The sequence below is a fragment of the Branchiostoma lanceolatum genome, chromosome 2 (genome assembly GCF_035083965.1).
Source record: "Branchiostoma lanceolatum isolate klBraLanc5 chromosome 2, klBraLanc5.hap2, whole genome shotgun sequence".
Lineage (NCBI taxonomy): Eukaryota > Metazoa > Chordata > Leptocardii > Amphioxiformes > Branchiostomatidae > Branchiostoma > Branchiostoma lanceolatum.
The window spans coordinates 14,317,276-14,337,325 of record NC_089723.1 but is presented as its reverse complement, the minus strand read 5'-3'; the positions used below and the strand labels follow the sequence as shown (position 1 = coordinate 14,337,325).

At 40.5% G+C, this 20,050-nt stretch overlaps 1 pseudogene; it reads right to left on the bottom strand.

Annotated features, from left to right (window-relative positions):
- Positions 1-1,154: 1,154 nt before the first annotated feature.
- LOC136426849 (uncharacterized) lies at positions 1,155-19,719 on the bottom strand (annotated as a pseudogene).
- Between the last annotated feature and the right edge of the window lie 331 nt (positions 19,720-20,050).

Below are 20,050 nucleotides of genomic sequence, written 5' to 3'. Positions count from 1 at the left end.
CATGTTCGTGATGTTGGAAATCCGAGCCTGGTTCGCGAAAACCATCGAGTCGTACATATGTCCAGTGAAAGGATCATATATCCCGCCAACCAATTCTGTGAAGTTCTCGTTGGTGCGACAGGTTACGACAAGTACACGAGCATGGCGTTGTTAAAACTTTCAACGTAGTGGGTGTCTTTTACCTGTTAAAAAGAATTTTTAAACAATGAAATTTTAAAAAGAATTTTTAAACAATGAAATTACAACCTTTTGTATGGTTTTTATATTTATATCGTTATTGCCTATAACCTCCTTGGCCTCACAGAAGTTTCACACTTGAGTAGAGCATGGTGCAGGCCTCTAGGCTGTTAACTGGTAGGCCATTGATCGACATGCCCAACAAGGCATTGAGCATATCACCACCTAGCCTGGTCCGGAGACGGGTTTTGATCAGTTTCACCTTGATTGCTCGTCTCTCTGGCCATGCATTATATACTGGAAGGACCAATGTCACCTTAGCAATGTGCACCAGCAAGGGGTTGGTTTTGGGCCGATTCTCATCGGCGATGAGAACAGTCACATGACGGTCTCCACCACTGCCGGCGTGTCTTCGGCCATGTAGATAAACATAACCTCAACCATGATATGTCCCGCAGCTTTGTCAACTTGTCCATCTTGGATCCCTTTTCAATTCTTGTCTGGAACTTTGCACTCCCGAATGTCTGATACCAAAAAAGAAGTTACAAAGTGACAGTCTAGATTGAAACATGACTAGTGCACATTATGACATTCAGATTTACTTCTGTCAAATATGCAACTACTCTCGATGCATACTCTATATGCAAGCCACAAAAAATGGCATTCTTTATGTACTCGAATATCGGTATCTTATCTGTCAGAGTTAACAAAAGAAGATAATCCAGTCTTAGAAGCAACCATAAAAAGGGTGTTAATACAGTGAATAAAGTTGGGCAACTAGATTTTCTAAAATGCTCGTATCTGTTGAAGTGTTTTCCATTATGAAAACTTCCCGATCAAGGAAACACAAAATGATCTACATTGTTAAGAAATGGCATTTCATATTCACTTCGATGGCCGATAGATGCGATCGTGGCATATAGATGATGCAGCACAGCCTGCTATAGTGTCTCTAGGCAATAGAAAAAATACATTTGTTAAAAGGCCATGTGGTTCACTTCTTGAAGCTCTAGACATATATTTGAGAACATTAACGGTGTCATTGCTATTGGTTTTGGATTTCAATGGAAAATTGTGAATAATAAACTTTTTTTGTACTAACTTTCAACGCGATGTGACCGGCTTTCCTTTCCTGAGTCTTTGCGGCTTCTAGGATCTTCTTCCGGTCCCATTCTCTGTTCTTCGGACCATACCAGGTGGGATTGGTAACTTCATCCTATCGAAAAGTTCAAGTCTCCAGTGGATAAAGTTCTGCCCGAATGGTTGTGTGTCTTGCTCCCAAGTGACACAACTTTGCAGGAGACCGAAGAGGGCCATGTCCGTCTTAACTATTTAATGTAGTCTGCTAAGAAAGACGTCTTTCGACCGTAGTCTTGGCATCACATAATGGGACGCCTCTGGCAGGTTTCAATTACCGCTTACAGTTCTCGGTGGATGTCGTGGACCTGCCTTGCTCTTGTTGCTGTTTCAATTTAATACAGCAGGCTGCACAATGGGCAGCTGGTAGCCATTTTGGATTTGTACAGCGAGCCCCGTCCACAGAGTGGCTCCACACCCTTTGTTTGTTCTTGCACTTCGTACAGGAGCACGTTTTTGCCGGGTGAAAATAGCAACTTTCCTTTTCCTTTTTTGTTTTTCGGATTTTTCCTCGAAAGGATATCGCAACGTCCAATAATCAACACTACCTGCTGCGCCCAGCCACTCTTTGATGTCGTCCATTTGTTGTTGGTCGATTTCTGCTGCCCGCTGTTGTGGAGTGTAGCTTTGTTCGATGACTTGGAGAAGGCCGTCCATTGGTGTGGCATTTCTCTTTCTTAGCGATGATTGTATCTGCAAAAGAGGTACCAGTTGTCTTAAACATTAAGTGAATAATTGTTTCAGAAGAAGATTTGAATTGAACCAACTCATGAATGCAAGGACCTATGGTTTTAAGTTCTGACAAAAAATTTTCAGCTATGACAGCACTGTACTGCACATCGGAGTGTTGTTGTATGGAAAAAAACAACACCTGTACTATTTTTATAATATAACCTGTTTAGCTAGAAAAAGGCAATACAATGTACTAGAAAGTTGTCATTGTGTCAGAAGATAACTTAATAGTTAACACACCTTACTATAGAGCTGATCGATGTCCTCGTGTGTATGTCCCATCACGAGATACATATGTAGGACATCTTCACCTTAAAGATTGGTCCAGAGGCAAAAAATATAAAACAATTTTTTTTCGTTATTAAACAATAACAAGTTGAGGACTAGACATGGATTTCGAATTATTGATTTTCCAAACCTCAATTATCTCTTTCTCAATGTAAAAAAATGGTTTGATTTTACGTAATTACCATATGGCAGTGAGACATAATCCTTATGTAAGTTTCAGCAACTACACTAGCTAGTGTAGTGTTCACAACAAAAGCTTGGCAATTGCCAATGCATGTGACCCCCATATATATATATATATTTGCTAAATCAAATATATTTAACTCACAATCATGAATCATCATACATGGGAAATATTGTAGGCATCACGGTAGCCATTAAACTTAGCAGCCATTACTAGTATCAAACGAGACAGATTCTTTAATTTAAATGCCAGCTCCTTGATTTGTGTGTTATGATATACCCACCTTTCTGACAGCATTTAGGTGGACAAGTAGGCAGCAGTATGCCAAGATCCATCTATTCTTGCATTTACCCTTTCTGTTGTCCATCTGCACATACAAAACGGCTGGCAATTGTCAATTCTTCTCCTAGATCAGAAGAAACACAATGTTACAGGACTTAAACTGTGTAAGAGTAATCTTAGTGTCTTACTTTCTTGGAGACTATGTGAGGCATATGTCATAAGCAGTATCTAAGCTAGGACGTCAGTTTCTAACTTGATACCTTTTCGGTTTGCACTTCATTTTTGGACATTTCCTGTACCTCTTATCCTGTTGAAACAAAAGGCTATTTCACCACCCCTGTCCTCAGCAAACTGTAGTAGAATCCGGATGTTGTCGGATGTTTTTGCTTCATCCATGTCAAACACTTCCAGCGGTGTGTATGTTGACTTCACACGATGCCGGGACTCACTTATGCCCTCACGGAACTGACGACTTCAACCAGAAGACGAACAGTCATTTTCACAAAACGCTCTTTCAGGGCGTCGTTGTCTTCTTCACTTTGAAGGATATCAAACTCCTTATATTAGCTTGAGTTTAAAGTTTATCTCCTACTTTCCACATATGTGACACGAAAACAATCCATATCTGCGTGCACCGTCAACACACAGCTTGTAATACCTGTAAAACACAAACAACACATGAACAGCTTGTCATACCTGTAAAACACAAGCAACACACAAACAGCTTGTCACACCTGTAAAACACAAACAACACTCGAACAGCTTGTCTCACCTGTAAAACACAACACAAAAACAGCGTTTTGTGGTTCAAAGGGCAAAACCTCCATGTAAAGTGCTTCAATACATTCCTGTTGGATCTCTAATTCACCATGTCGACATTCGCATGAGGTAGTCTTCTTCGCCTTCATTTTCTATAATAGTTTCCACGTCAATAGGAGGTCCATTGAAGTGTTCATTGACAGACGTATACCCCGAATTTCTGTACAATTCGTACCCGGTGATTCTCTTCTGATTTGGTGACATATTTCTTGCTGTTCTGATGGGATGGTTATTGGTTGTTTGTCTACATTCCTCCAGGGCTGTGTTGACTATGGGAAGGTATACAAAATGTAGTGCAAAAATAGCTTCATACGTTTCACTATTCTGTCTTTACAAGGGAAATGACAATATACGCGCTCGTGTTACGGTGGGCACAATGTTAACTCGCTACTTACCGCTATGCCTTCGTGTCTTCAGCGGAAATTACCGACTGTCTTACAAACTATCAGCTTTTTTTAAAACAATAATGATACATGTACTTGTAGAATGAACTGCCCCTAATGTCCGAGCCTCTGTCACCAACTTCAAAATGATTTGGACCCACAATTCAATAGAACTTGTCTTGTTTACATTCATTCATTGACATTGAATTTTCCTCTTGTTTTGTATTCATGTATTAAAGCCCTATACTCAATGTTATCTTAAATATATGTGAATACAACCAAATAAAAATAAAATAGAGCATATTAATGCCTTGGTTCCTGTACTAAATGTTGACTCAATGCTGCAATACAAGATGGATGGTGATGTTGCTGGTGTTGGTGATGTTGTGCAGGTCCCATCCCTTTCCCACTCCTGTCAGCATGGCAACTGTCGCTGTCACAGACTCTGCCTGGTCACCTGCGACCATTTTAACCCTATGAATGAAGAGAAGAATGAAGAGAATTATTTCATATAACGGATGTTCTTCTTGGCATGGAATGATTCTTATTTAATGGATTTGTTATTTCTGGAAAAAAAAATATTACGCATTAAGAAGCATACCTGCCTAACATAGACAAATGACATACATACACACATAAACAACCTAACTGCACAGTAGGCCATGTACGTAGCAATGTCAGATTTGAAGAAGTGATTGATGGTGCAGTTATCTGAGGAGAATAATCTACTATGAAAAAATAATTATCCTTCGCACTTTGCTGCACCCCCGAGGTGAATTAATGAGCAGATAACAAGTACTTGTAAGTACACGATATTCAGATAGGACACCGCAGCTAACAGTTCCAGATAATTGGGCACTTGCATGCAGTGGTACGTACTGGCCTGACTTTGGCTAGAGCAGGTGGACCTTCCACCAGTCAATGGCACACGCACCAGGGGACGCCTCCGCTAGGTGGGGTCGTCATCGCCTCCCATCTCCTCTCCCCACTCGTGGCGAAGGTCTGGGATCTCACCGATCTTGTCGGATCGGCTACCGTCCACTTGAAGCTGTGCAGGGACCATGTATACAAATGTGGTCTCCACCTCATTGGTTCGCCGCCTGAAGATAGGAAATAAGCGCATGTTCAATGTAAATTCTTTGGTATGAGGAGTATTCGGTATTGATGATCAGACACTGTTATCAAAAATGATAGATAAAACTTATATCCTGCCTGCCTGTCAGTATACATAGTTGTCATCTAATGTTATCTCGAAAGAAAACCTATTTTGTATTCCTGTTCTTCATATAGTTTTATAGTCTTTTAAATGGCAAGAAAATAGGTGGGGAGGGAAGAATCGGATTACTAATGTATTATAACTGAATAAAACTTAATATCACCGCAATAAAAACAATAAGATAGCAGTGTAGATGCAGTGAAAATGTAACAGATTCATGAGTTGTAAGTATACACAAATCATATGGACTGAACGTTGTTGATCAGAAGTGTTAACAAATTCAAGAGAAAAACTCGTTTCAAATGTACATAACCAGAAGTAAAGCAATTTAAAACAGGACTTTGCTGTACCAAAGGTATTGTGACAAGAAGAGACACATATGGCTCAGCTTTGTTTCAAAGATTTTCTTAGCCACTTTTCTCCCTTCTTAGATGCACCTTCCTTGTTTTTGTGTCTTGTAAAAAGTATGTATGCATTTGCAAATGACCGGCATCTTAGTCTCACATGATATCAGAACACTGTCTCCAACAAAATGATGCTGGTCATCTTTGCTGTTATGCTTGAGGCAAGAGTAGACCAGTACTTATTAACCGAGAAATTTGACTTAAGGTTTTTTCATGATATCCTCCTCCAGTTAGCTTACCCTTGCATACTAGATCAAAATTAGCAGTAGACCTGACAACCTTCTCCACAACACGGAAGAAGTCCCTCGCATTCTTGTAAACATCTTGTTTTTTGTTGTCTGTTTTCCTGGCGTCATACTGGGAGAAGAAATGCCTGGCCTACTAGCTTCCCCGAAGAATCCTTACGGGTATCTTCCAGGGTACCGCCTGGTGCCTGCACCTGGTATCCCCAGATGCAAGGTTAGAACTGAACGTTTGATGATGAGCTCTCTCATCAACTGGACTACACGGGGGTTAGCCAAAATAAGTTTTGTCTGCCGATAGTTTGTATCCGTCCGCCATCTCGATTCTGGGTGGCAGTTCTGGTGCTGGTTCTGTAAGATACGCCAGTTGACTTAGTCCCTTTTATTTAGGCCTGAACATGATTTCTGTGATAAATGGAAGAAAACAACATGGTCTCAGAAAACAAAAAAATAGAAATACATGCATACAAAAAATGTACTTACGTGTGTCTAAAAGTAAAGATGACTAGGTTAAAACGTAAGCTTTTGCGCATCCAATATGCACTATCAGGTATCAAATGATTGTGTGATTTCATCATGGGATTCAATTGCTCATTGTGCAAGTAGCCCTTTCAAAAATATAGTACACTTAGTCCTTATCTGTTTGACTTTAGGCATATTTTACTCTTATATTACTTGGTTATACTTGCCGTTTTAGATCATTTGCCTTTGCCCTTTAGCATGTCAGAAGGCCTACGACGCAACCTCCCTTGGTCACTATTTTGTTTTAATTTTCATACACAAGTATATGTGAGTGTTTACTGAGGTGTTTGCTTACAAAAGAATTTAGCACAGATAAATAAAGTTAATTAAAACATAGAAAAGCAACATTAGAACCGAATTCCTCCAAGGGCCTTTGATCAATAGACCTTTTTTTAAATAGCCGTTACTTTATTGACCACACTTTTACTCCACTGTATTTTGATAAATTATACGGTCCGAGGTTGGTCCTACACTGCATTCTATAGGAGTGCCTAACCCAATCGCGGGGCGCATCCTTTTTTTTCACACCACTATATTCTCCTCCACCAATTCTAATCCCCATTCGGAGGGCCGTGGGGATTAGAAAACGGGGAACCAGGAATTGTAGGGTGGGCTCGTACTTCTTTATTCGTGGACTGTTGATGATAGTTAACTCTCCTAAAACAAACTGGTGCCAGTTCAGAGAAGCGTGTGTCGGCGGAGTTTCGTCAAACACATGCATATGCGCCCTAACCACTTGATCATGAGCTTTCCTAACCAGGCCGCTAGTCAGCTTACCCTTGGTCCTGCGCTTATGCTTGACCGGGGCGCCACTCGGTTCTGCTGAGGGAACGGCAGGCCTGTTCCGTAGTCGTCGTCATCTTCTTGGTTGGCAGCAGCAGATATAACATTGTTAATATGAGGGGCGGGGTCGCATAGCAAAGACCTATTGGTAACGGCAGAACATCCAGCTTAAGCTTACACTTAGGGTTGTCAGGTCTAATACTTAATGTTACAGCTGTCAAGCCTCTTGGCTCAGCCGGGGCTCTTCTGAGCGTAGTTAGATTGGGGTACCTGGCTAGATCCGTTTCTGAGGTGACTAGTTTTATCACTTCTTTGGTAGGTGCAGCGTCTGAGGCATGTCACAAGTTCACAATATCCAAAGGTTTCATTTTCTCGTCTTTATCAATCCACCACTGCCTCCGCGAACTGGGATGCATGGAGCTTGCAGGTACCTCAGTGTCCGTACATGGTGCATATTCCGAACAATGAATTTTGTGCTGCTCCGCTGGTCTATGACATAGCTGATATTGCCTGAATTTTCTTTGTATGCATAGACTTCTCTGCAAGGAGTAAACATTTTAGATACATGTACTACAAGATACTGGATATTGTTAATTTTATTACCTTCAAGCACGACTTGGTCCATGGATGAAATTATTGTTGGTCAGTCATGTCCATCAGATGTAGTCGGCCGTGATGCTGCAGTGTAAATAAGAATATGTCAATGATTGAAATCAGCTACATCAAAGAGTTTTATTCCGTACTGCTCGATCTTATGATAGGAAGTGTTATAAATAATTACATTTGTAGAAAATGATATTGTTAAAAACCTACAGGAACCTTTTTACTATTTTGGAATCAAATTTGACAAATGAATTCTGCAGTTCATACACATTAATTTTTGATGCCTAAATTTTTGGAATCCCTAAAAAGTATTATAATAATGTTACATGCTAAACATACAAACATGCACTTCACCAATTCAATATGGGGCCTGTGTGTGGTTAATCCTCCACATCTTCCACCTCAAGTATCTTCGTGTCATGATCATCCTCATCACTGCTCACGGTTATCTGTATATCAGCTTTCGCAAAATGTCCTTAGTGTTAAACAGAGGGTAGTTGGCTGGCTGTTGTGTTGACGGGGCGTGGCAGTAGTTGGGGGGTTGTAGGCCAATCCTGCAATACCAAAGATCCGTACATATCATTACATACTAAAGTAGTGTATCAACCATGTCAACATTTTTGTGTGTTTTATTCAATCAAGATGCTGAGTCCAAAGTCTAATAGTTGTGATATATTGCCCCCCTCCCCCCTTGTTGTTGTTGCAAGTTGTGAAGACTGATATTCGTCACAAGTAGCTAAACTCCATGGCTCATGTACTTATCTATTTATTTTCAAATCAGGATTAGTCAATGTCGCTGTGGAGATTCATAGATTTCAGGTCACTCAGATTCCAAGCAGATGTGAGGTGACCCCAAATCACCATGGGGGTCCAAGAAATATGAAACACCGGCAAAGAGCAGTTACATACCTAGTTGTTTTTCATCGCCAGTACATGCGCATCGTACTTGGCCCTGGCATTGGCCCTGACTTCGTCTTTCATGCTGTCATCATTGAAGATCCTCTCATAGGCCGCCAGCCTTTACATGAGAGGCCGCCAGCCTTTACATGTCCGCCTCAAACTACTCCCAAGCAACCCTCTCTGCATCATAGGTCTACAAGTACAAAGTTGAAATCGTATTAATGTTCTCTCCCACCAAATTTCTAACAGGCAGAACCCCCCCCCCCAAAAAAAAAGCAGTATGCTGAGCGAAAGTCACTCGGATGGCAAACAAAGCAGTCAAGCAAGCAAGCAATTTAATATTTACATATCCCAAACTGCCATCATCCCAATCACTAAGATACCCTTCGTCCTCGTGCTGCTCCATTGTTGAAAGTAGATTTGAGGTATCCTCAAGGTGTCTTGACTGTAGACTGAGTTGACACCAAATGGACACTCATGGCACATTTCAAATACTTAATGAGTTTCGGGATGACAGCGAGGAAGACATGCTTTTATGTTTTCTCAGGACGGTAGATAACTTGGGGCACATACACCTGGGACTAATTGACGGCCTGCATGCCCTTTTTCGTAAGGCGAAATCAGACTTTGTAATCCGTAGGCAGACGCGTTCTCTCACGTTTATACACAACGCGTGAAATATATAACCAAGAAGGTTACATGATATTACGAATATAGAATACTTGCAGTTGCTCTAGATCTGTCTCATCATATAACAGGTGGGTTTGTGTGAGACCTTCGCCACAAATGCCAACAACAAACCTTCGCCATCAGATGTGCGGAACACAAACACTGACAATAGTCCCACACCCACGGCAACCTAGCATTTTGTCTCCGTATATTTTAAACAGATATGTTGCCATATGTTGTCAACCTTGCCATGTCTACTTAACCCGAGAAAGGCTGCATGATGGCTTCAATGTCGAGGGCGGTAGTGGCATCCTCCCCAACCATCGCCTCGGTTGACATGACCTCCGACCATCCCTTCATTTCCCCACTTTTCAAGCTGACTTTACCTGACAGAATATCTGTCACTGGTCCATACGTCTCGTAAATCCTCTAACAGGAGACATCAGTCTTACTGACTTGGGCTGTACATTTTGTATTGCTTGATCAGGCAGCTCAACAGTCATTACAGGTATTTGGGCAAGAAGGAAGCAACAGTAACAGAAGTAACATTGTTGGATCAAGATAAAGTATGTTTTCATTGGAAAAAATATGTAGAATCTGATGAGGCTATTTTTGTGCTTAGAATCATGAGCTATCCTGTGAGGGCAATGTCTATCTTATTGATTAATGTCTTAAGACATGCAAAGCTGTGCACTCAATTGGCATAGTACGGTGTTTAGGTGTGTTTAACGGTGCCCCTCCCCAGGATTTGTAATGTTGCAGCAATAATTGATTCACCATTCTAATTTGTTTTTGTTGAAACTTCCTTGATCTTCATTGATTACATACAATCATGTACAGTGACTGTAAGTTGTCTTCTATATTAAGCTACTGTTAGCAAAGTAAGTTACCTCTGCAGCCGCAACAAGGATATCCGTGAGGAAATTCAGGGTTAAGTTCGTATCGTGGGCATACTGCATATGATCGACTCTTGCATAGCACTTCCTTTCTCCATGTGAGAGTGCTCCTGTGACCTGTGTCTTCAATCTCCACAAACCATGGTCATCCTGAAAAGGAAGAACTCCATAATTAAACATATTTTATCAAATTATGATAAAAGTAGTAGATACCTATTACTTAATGGTAATGGTCACAATTGTACTGGTGTATGCCCATAGGGGTATAGCCTCGGCCAGGCCCTGTCCCTGACTTAGTGAATGGTATACTATGATTTCCATTACAAAGGATTGGGGAAGTCTTAGTAAACCAAAAATGAAACAAAACAATGTCAAATACTGCTCTCTTTACTGTATGTTGCCTTATCAATATCAATATGGGCTTGCCTTTGCTGCATGGGCGTAGTGGGGGAGTAGGGTTGCATCCTACAACAAAAAGGAAAAAAAAATATGATTTTAGTCATTACTTTTACAATTGTTTACACATGGCATTTTCACAATCTTCAGTCATTCTTATATAATGTATCACAGAGGTGTTATGTGTTGAGAAGGATCTATGAGGAAACACTGAAAATTTATGACAGCGCCATCTTCTTGAAAAATTACTAATTTAAGATTTGCAAAGAATGTACAATGTGAAAAATACTCTATTTTTAATCTTAAGAAATTCACATGTCAAATTAGTATGATAACATGCCATGCAAAACATGATGATAATGCAAAACAAATTGTGACAAATCACTCACAAATCAAACCTGATCTATGCCGTCTATGATGACTGACATGTACTGCCCAGGGTTCCTTTTTTGCCTTCTTCGAATGTTTGTAATACTTCAGCCTCTGCAGCCTATAAATTTAAGATCATGGTAGTTCATTATATGTCAATTCAGAACTCTGCTTCAGTTAAGACTTAAAATTCTATAAATGATACATTTTCAAGATCAAAGGATTAAGGCTTAGTGTCAGTCTTTAGAATAGATGTTATCATTTTCTTTTATAAATCTTAAGAATAAATAGAATTGAAGCGAACCATAACAAGCTTTATAGTAGTAGCAAAGCTTTATGAAGGTATTCTTTCCAGCCAAATCAACAGCACGAAGAAGTAATGTTGTTTCATATTATGTTAAAGTTGCTTATAGTCGTTCAAACATGATCTTTGCAGCAAAAATACTGCAGAAGAACAACAGAGAAATCAAAAAACAAAAAAAAAGATGTGAAAGACTTTAATCAATACAGGGTACTTACTTTTGCAGCAGAATGTTAGCAGATCTTGACTTCCGTATTTCTTCTCTCTCTCTTTTGCTTCCAGCCTCCTGCAATGACTTCTCCAGGTTGTCGCAAACTGTACATTTGGCGAATCAGCTGAACTTTACATTACGATAAGAAATATAGTAGCTAGCCCTAACAGCCTGTAACATGATCTTGTTCCTCAGATGAAAATGCCCAATCAACCTGAAAAGCATAGTTTCACATAAAAAACATAGTACAAGGTGCACTTGCATGTTTTAATTCTGTCCTCAAATGTCACATCAGTTATGTTAGCAGTCCCTTATCTTATATTTAATGCCTTTTGGAATAAATATGCATGCACATTTAAAACGTATACAAATTTGATACGTACAATTCTCATTAACAACAAACTCCATACCTCTCTACCCTGCTCTGTCGTCAACAAAAGTATGCTTTGTTGATTTTTTTTGGCAAGTACATTGCTACTTCTATTTACACAACAGTGATCATGAATACAGGCAATAGCCCAAACTGGAATAAAATTTCATCGTCAAAATAGAATTTTAATACTGAGGCTGAAGTAAATACTGTCTCCAATAAGGCGCCCAAGATCGTCATAGAAGGGGCAGGTGATCCTCCCACTCCTCTCGTTGTTCTAATTTGCACCGGTATTTGTATCGCATGTCTCTCATCTTCGTCCTTATCTGACTCGCTGTCCGGTAGAATCGCTCTTTCTGCATCCCTTTAACAATCTTTCTGATCGTCATTGCGTTTCTTCGAGTTTCCATGGGAAGGGTGTTGAACTCCCACAAATCGATAGGTGTAGTGAACGCTGTCTTCTCTTTGCTGCTTTCCTCTATTTCTTCTTGGTGGTAACCGCTCACCAGATCAAGGGTACTGAAGAACATTGCTCCACCCAAAGCATCCAGGGCGTCGTCTATCCTAGGTAGTGGATACGCATCCTTCAATGTACAGTCATTGAGCTTTCTGTAGTCCACACAGAATCGTGTTGACCCATCAGGTTTCTTTACCAAGACTACAGGTGCTCCCCAGGGAGAGTGGCTCCCTGATGACGCCTATTTCTCGCATGCCCCGGAGGCAACGCGCCATCTCTTTTCGCTGGTGTATATATATCATTGTGTTGTATCCCGTAAACCGCCCTAAAATACAATACCGAACGACTAAGGCAGCTAACTTGGCGAATGTCTTGAGTTCATAAGAGTGTTCTGTTTGTGGCCGAACAGGCTCAGATAACCCGAATGTCGTGTAGCCGTGGTGACGATACAAAAGTCCGACCAATCACCATGGTGACTAACGCGACTGGTGGACAGGTCCACTGGAATACGGGCACGACAGTAGTTCACGGGGGACAAGAGAATACCTTGCGAAAGGTTTCTGTAATAGACCATGGGTATTGGTTGGTTGATGGGTATCGGCAGGGACATGTTGTTTGGCTCCCTCAACACCTTAATCTTCTTGTACTTCCTACCATCGGTGATATCTTCATTGGTCATTCCTCCTTCTGTCAAACCTGTCTTGAATCATTTTGAAGAAACCTTCACCTGTAGGAAAAACACACTATATATATATATATATATATATATATATATATATATATATATATATAATGATATTACATTTAAAAACACATCTACATTTGTAAAGTAAGAATTAAGTTTTTTTACTGCTACTGTAACTCTAATTAGGACTGTAGAAAACTTGCTTAATCTGCATTAACATTAATCCGTCAGGTTACCAAAATCTGCCACATCAATAACAAAGTGACATGTTATTATACCCAGCAGTATCATAGAAATAGCAGCTACATATAGGGTTAGACAAGTCCATAGGCCTGATGAAAGTGAAAGTTTGGATCAGGCTATTCGCCCGTCGCATTTGCCCGATCAGAGCCAGTGCATTTATCCATGGGTGTTATATCTACATACTAGGTAGATGTGGTGACATATTGGTCCACTAGCGTAATTACATTATCCGTACTTCCTGGTGATTGCCTTACTGAACAACCATAGATGCTTCTTGAAAGTGTAACAATCTTTAATCCCCTTCTTGATCTTTTATAGCACTTTCTGGGAGGGCAAAAAAAGCGTGTGACACCACTTGGGGTCCTCTAGATTACCAGTCTCTGTTTAGTAAAAATCTATTTATATATAGCCCTTAGAATGATTCTCAGCAGCATTTCTGTAAAAATTTAAAATGTGGGACTCTTTGCCATATATATAAAGGCATTTCACTGGACTAACCACTTTTCAGAGTTCAGGGATATATTCAGGGGAGGATACCACATTACATGCTGCTGTGCTACCCTGAGCACTAGGGTCCATAGCATCTGGAATTTCAATTTTTTTGTGTTGGGGGGGGGGGGGGGGGGGGGATTTAACATGGGCCTACTACAATAATCTTAAAAAATACTTATGTTTGGCCCTTGAGTGATATTTTTTATGGGTATGACAAATCCCTAATTAAGAATAAAAGTTAAATTGCATTTGGTTTGATAATCTCCATCATTGAGCAAAGGTACATCCCTGTTGTTATAAACTTTCAAATATGAAATGAGTTCAAAATACTGTGAAGTATCATTACGAATTGGTCGCTGTGGAGATGTAGAATAATGCTGGAAAACGAGTCATTCTTACCCAACTGTGCGTGGCCAATAGGTTCGGCAAGATTGAAATTTGCAGAACAGTGTCCCTTGTGGCCAGAGTAAGGGTTCTCTTCACCTTGAGCCCTTAACAACTTCCATTCTTACAGTTTGTTCAAAAATCCCCATCCAATCCACATTACGTATACAAAGTATATTTGATGCAAGCACAGTAAAATAAATGGTTGGTTGGTTGGTTGAATTCACGGTTTTCGTACTCCGCTTCCTCGATGGCTTTCACTTGATTGCTACGTCTTCAGATGCAAGTTGATTAAACAAGATCTTTCTCTTTGGAGAGTAGTTCAGCCTGTCGATCTTCCTTGCTAGGTCCATTGCGTCACGAAGGGCCTGTATCTGTCTTTAGGTGTCTTGCAGGCACAGAGTCAGCGAGTGGGCCCACAATGCACTGGGACAGCTGCAGACACCTCTCTATCCGAGTAGCCACTCCAAAACGATGCATCCTTCATCCGCGATAGAGTTGAAGTGGGATGCCTGTCCGGAGAAGCTTATCTTAGATTGCTGCGGTGATGGTGGCGGCGTTGGTAGAAGATAGCCTTACAGCCCAAGACTGTCCTCGTGTACATTATAGTCACAGTCGACATGCCTAACACTCATGGTAATATGTCGTTACACATCTGTCGCTACGTCGGCGATAATAGCAAACCATGTTGGATGATTACCGTTTATACGTGACCAAAAAAAAACGAACAATAGGACAGACGAGACTCTCGTCTGTCCTATTGTTTGCTTTTTTTTTTATTTTCTCGTCAGACCATCTCGGCTGGTGGCTAATGGCTATGATGTTCCATGGATCACGAGGATTGTCGCTTTCCGTCAGCCTTTCCAGAACACCCTTTATCATACTATTTACAAGGTAGTGGGTTCATTTCACATTGTCACCTACAATGACCGTCATTATCTTGTCTTTCATGACAAGTCTTTGTCGTGTCGTTCTATAGGTAGAACACAAACACTAACTGTGGCTTTATCATTTTCGTCCCCAATAGGTTCAAGCACTGGTTTATTGCTTCAGCAAATTCAGTTCTCAAATCAGCTAAACCGACAAATCGCTTCCAGTTACTACCATTTTGTAAGATTTCCATTAGTCTTCTAAAGAATATTTGAGCCAAGATTCTTGTCAGCAATCGTCTTGTGCTTGCGGTATTAGTCGTTTTCGCTTGTATTCGGGAACAGTCCAATGCACATACTTGTGCCCCCCCCCCCCTTGATACTTTCTTGAAAGTATCAAGAAAGACGGTTTCAAGAAAGTCTGTCGAGACAGACTCTGTAGAGGACCTTACACTTTGGAACAGCACGGGTTCCTGTTCTCCGTTGCACTGCGCTTACAATTTCCTGGTCCACGGTCGTGCCATCCAAGGAATTCATCAGGTCCTTATGTATGCCCAAATAGTACAAACAAGGGGTCTGATCGGAAGTGATGGTACGCTAGCGCTGCGCATATTATTATGTACGATTCATATTCCAAACACCTTTACCAATAAAGAGGCTCTACTCCGAGCGTCTGCGTTGGCATTCTCTATGCCCGTTTTATGGACATACGCCGCTTCAGACTTGGAGAACCATGCTACACCTCATGAGCTTCCTATTGCGGTCCGTAAGCTGTGTTAGCCACGCACGCGGTTTATGGTGCCACTGGTGTTGCATTCTCATCAATAACAATTGTAATGTGATATTCGCCCTGGAATCAGCCTACTGTGTCATCAAAGCATTCTGGGTACATCGAGTTAACTTTTTATTGTTTTTGATTGGTGGGCGATCTTGGATTGGCATGTTCCTGTCTGAAACAGGTGTTTCCTCTTCCTTGGAGAGAAGCAGATTACTTTCTTTGTGTCATTTTCCAACTGGAGATTGAATCAGAATGTTTTTCCTTTTGTGCCGTCTTTTATTGGAGATTACAACAACAAAAACGGGACTGATAAGTTTGTACTGTACATGTTAGTCTTGGCAATAGTTATCAACTGATCTGTATCTCTAAGAGTTTTCCATGTCCCTAGCAGTGAACCTGGCAACATGTGCGCTGACTGCTGCCTCCTTCTGTGGCTTTTCAAGGGTAGCGTTCAGTTCATGTTTAATCATAATGTAAATATTGTAAATTGTGAGGTGATGGTGCAGCCGCATGATAATGTAAATATTGTAAATTGTGAGGTGATGGTGCAGCCGCTCTATGGAACAAAGTGGAAGTGAATAATGATATTTATATATGTGCCACTATAAGTATGGGAAGTACTTTAACTGTGTGCTCCAGTCATGTTAGGTTGCTTGCTGAAGTTTATTGCATTCAAACTTGACACTGAACAAACTTGCGCAAAATCATTACTCATCAAGTCTTCCTAGAAATTGTGTATAAAAAAAAAATGTGTATGTAATAAACTTCCTTGTTGTAGTGCTCCACCAGCATGTCTACTGGCTTCCCGCGCCCTCCTTTTGAATGAGTGTTTACCCCCCGGTTATGTGTTAGTACAAGCCGTATCTGCTTGAGGACACGTATCTGCTTGGGCTCCTGTACTGTACGTATGGTCCTCACTCTTTAACCTCGGGAAGTACGGTCCAACACAACGTATCGTTCCAACGGGAACTTTGCTATCGCTCTACTCTCTCTAGTCTCCTCGTATCTAGGTCATCTCTATCCGGGACCTCGCTGGGTCTCCTCCTACTGTTCTACTCTAGGTGTTATACAACAGTTCTACAGTGCTACACAGTTGCCAACTAGAGTTCCACGACCTCATACCTTCGCCAAATGATTTTAACCTTTTTAAATGACGTATCAGGAGTGTTTCTCATCAATTATAAATCATACCAGTTGATCTTCTTCACCCAAAAAACAAAAGTATGAGCTTAACAAAGAAGGTTATGCTAACAAAGTAACATTTAACATGAATTATGCAAATGAGGTCCTTATTAGCATAATTTGATTCAACGATGTTCTCATTCACATAACTTCCAAATGACACAAGTATGAAATTGGCATCATTTACCTGTATGAAAATATAGTAGTTTCTCATTAATTATGCAAATTAGACCTACATTTGCATATTTTTTATCTATCAAAATTCCTCAGTAACAAATGTCACATATTTCAATAGTCATATCATGGAACACAGCGGGTTTTTAAAATTGTCTCATTAATTATGCAAAGTAGAATCTGATTTGCCTAATTATCGTCCAATCAGACAAAGCATCACGTAAGCTATCTACATACCAAAAATCATTAACATCCATCTAGCCCATCTTGAGTTATAGTATTTTCTCATTAATTATGCAAATGAGGTCTTCATTTGCATAATTGATATCTATTAATATTTCTCTCTTCTTCAGTTACATATGTCACATGTTTGAGAGTCCTACCATGGAATTTGGCGGCTGTGTAAACTTGCCTCATTAATTATGCAAATTAGATAATGATTTACATAATAAGTATCTAATCATGTACGTCATCACTCAAGCTATCTACTTACCAAAATTCATGACCATCCATCAAGCCCTTCTTGAGTTATTCCCTTTCAAAGTCTGAACCAAAACCTGCTCCTGCAGTTCCAAAAAAGCCGCTAGGGGGCCCAAACCCGTACCACTTGCTCTCTGTTCAAAGAGCTATCTACCACTCAAAAATCAGTTTCATAGCATGTCCAGAACACGAGATATCAAAACAGGAAGTTCCGCTGCAGTACCGTAACAAGCCGCTAGGGGACCCAAAATCTAATCATTTCCTAGTCTCATCAAGACCTACCTACCTACCAAATATCAAGACAATCCACCCAAGCCTTCTCGAGTTATGCTGTACATTACACACACACATACAAACGCTACCCTCTGCATAACCTTCTCGGCGAAGGTAACAACCCTGTCCTTGGTAAATTGAAGGAGAATCTGGATGTTATCTGAAGCTTTAGCCTCATCCAGGTCCAGGACTTCAAGGGGCATGAAAGTTGACTTCTCCACTCGTTTCGCCTGCGGGTGAACACTGTCATGTAGATACTCAAAAGCCTTGAAGTTGGACCCCAACACTTTTGTTACTCTCTGCGTCAGGCGACTTTTGATGGCTTCTACGTCGTCGTCATTTGGCAAGAAGTCTGATTCATCCAGATCCTGACGCAAGCCCTGCATGAACATAACATGTCCTGTTGTAAGAAATCTATGATATAACAACCTGCAAAGTAACATTGTACAACAATCTACTTAGTAACATGAATTTGAAAACCAAATGGGTGTGTTCTTTGTGTTTCTACCTAAGGGTCATCTCCCTTATCATCAGGGGGAAGGTGTGTAGCCGGCACAACGATCCTTGTCGTCCAATTTAGCATCTCTGCATGATGTCCTGGAAAGTTTTGAATACTTATATTAATCAACAAGGAATCAAATCTAACTTTCCAAATATCACCGGAGTAAATATTACATAAATATAATATGATTGATTTCACAGATTCCTTCCACCGATCATACAGATGAAGTCATGTCAAAAACCTTATATAATATTCTATCACAAATTTAATTAAAAATCCATTAACTTTTAAACTATACTCTAATACCTTGTATTACATTATTTTTGTTTCATGACACATTAAATAACAGACGATAAGAATAAATGTACTTTTTCTCACATGGCGTACCCATGATATTGATGTTATCATAAGCCCAGACCTCAGTGACTTATGTTCCTCTTTCCTTTCCGCTGCGAATTTCTCAAAGACTTTATATGCAGTTGAGAAGCTTGGACATTGATGCGCTTGGTTTAGCATCTGGACAGTCTGTAAGCAAAGAATTGGTCAGTGAACAATTTCAGAATTCTATACAAGCAACATTGAAAAGAAATAAGTAATGTTGTTTGTAATTCATTAGCTGCAAGCGCAGAAACTTTCTAGTGTTTTTTTTTTTGGCAGCAGCCTCTTACAAGTATCTTTCAACTGTGCTTGATAAATAACATATTATAGAAAGCAACAAACCTGAGATTGGCTTGATGTCAGGAGCAGGTACAGTGAGATGATTTTCTGGAGGGCGGAGTACTTCTGATTTCTTGCATGTGCAATCGATGAAAGCAATATGGCTGCCAAGTGCCCGTCATTGAAACGGACTACTCATAACATAAGGGATAACATAAGGCGTGGCGCGTTGTCGGGTTTGGAAAGTCCGTTCTAGCGTTCTCTCTGGCAATTCGTAGTGAATCGGAAGTGATTGGAAGGGAGATCGGCTAAAAGAGCTGATAAGCCAGTCACCAACCTTTCTCCGCCAGTTCTTCCGCTTTGGTGTGCCAACTGGGACTTTGAGTTTCATCAGAGTTAAGTAATACGGGAGTCTCTGGCCGTTCTTGGTAGTGTAAAAAGGAAACTTGGTACTACCTTGCGTCCGTGAGTCTGCAGAATGCTCCTCTTGTTGAACACGGTATTATCGGTTATAACCTGGTTACAGTAGCATATTTGGTGATGGTGTACATTGGCATATCCGGTGGATCATGTATGCACTCAATATACTTCTGCTGGGCCTCCCAGACCTTGTCGATGGCTTCTATGCCCTTGAAGAGATGGACCTGATTGTCGTCCATTCCCGCCAGAATAGAAGAAAGATTTCTAACAGCTTAATTAACATTATGACAAGTAAGTGTGGACTGTTCTAACTTCTCACTGATCAAATTTTAAGTAGGTTTTAAGAGCAATGTATTGTGTAGTTGCAACTTTAAAAAGTTCAAAGTAAAAGGCATTATTATAATACCTTTCCAATGTGTTTATCGGCAATACTCCTTGGCCGATGACAAATCCTGTTTGGCTCCAGTACTTTCAAGTTAAACTTTCAAATTGAACTTAACAATGTTGCTGTCTATTGTGGTGCTGCCCTTTTCGTCCTTGACTGAAAGACTTCGCCAAAAACCTTCCAGT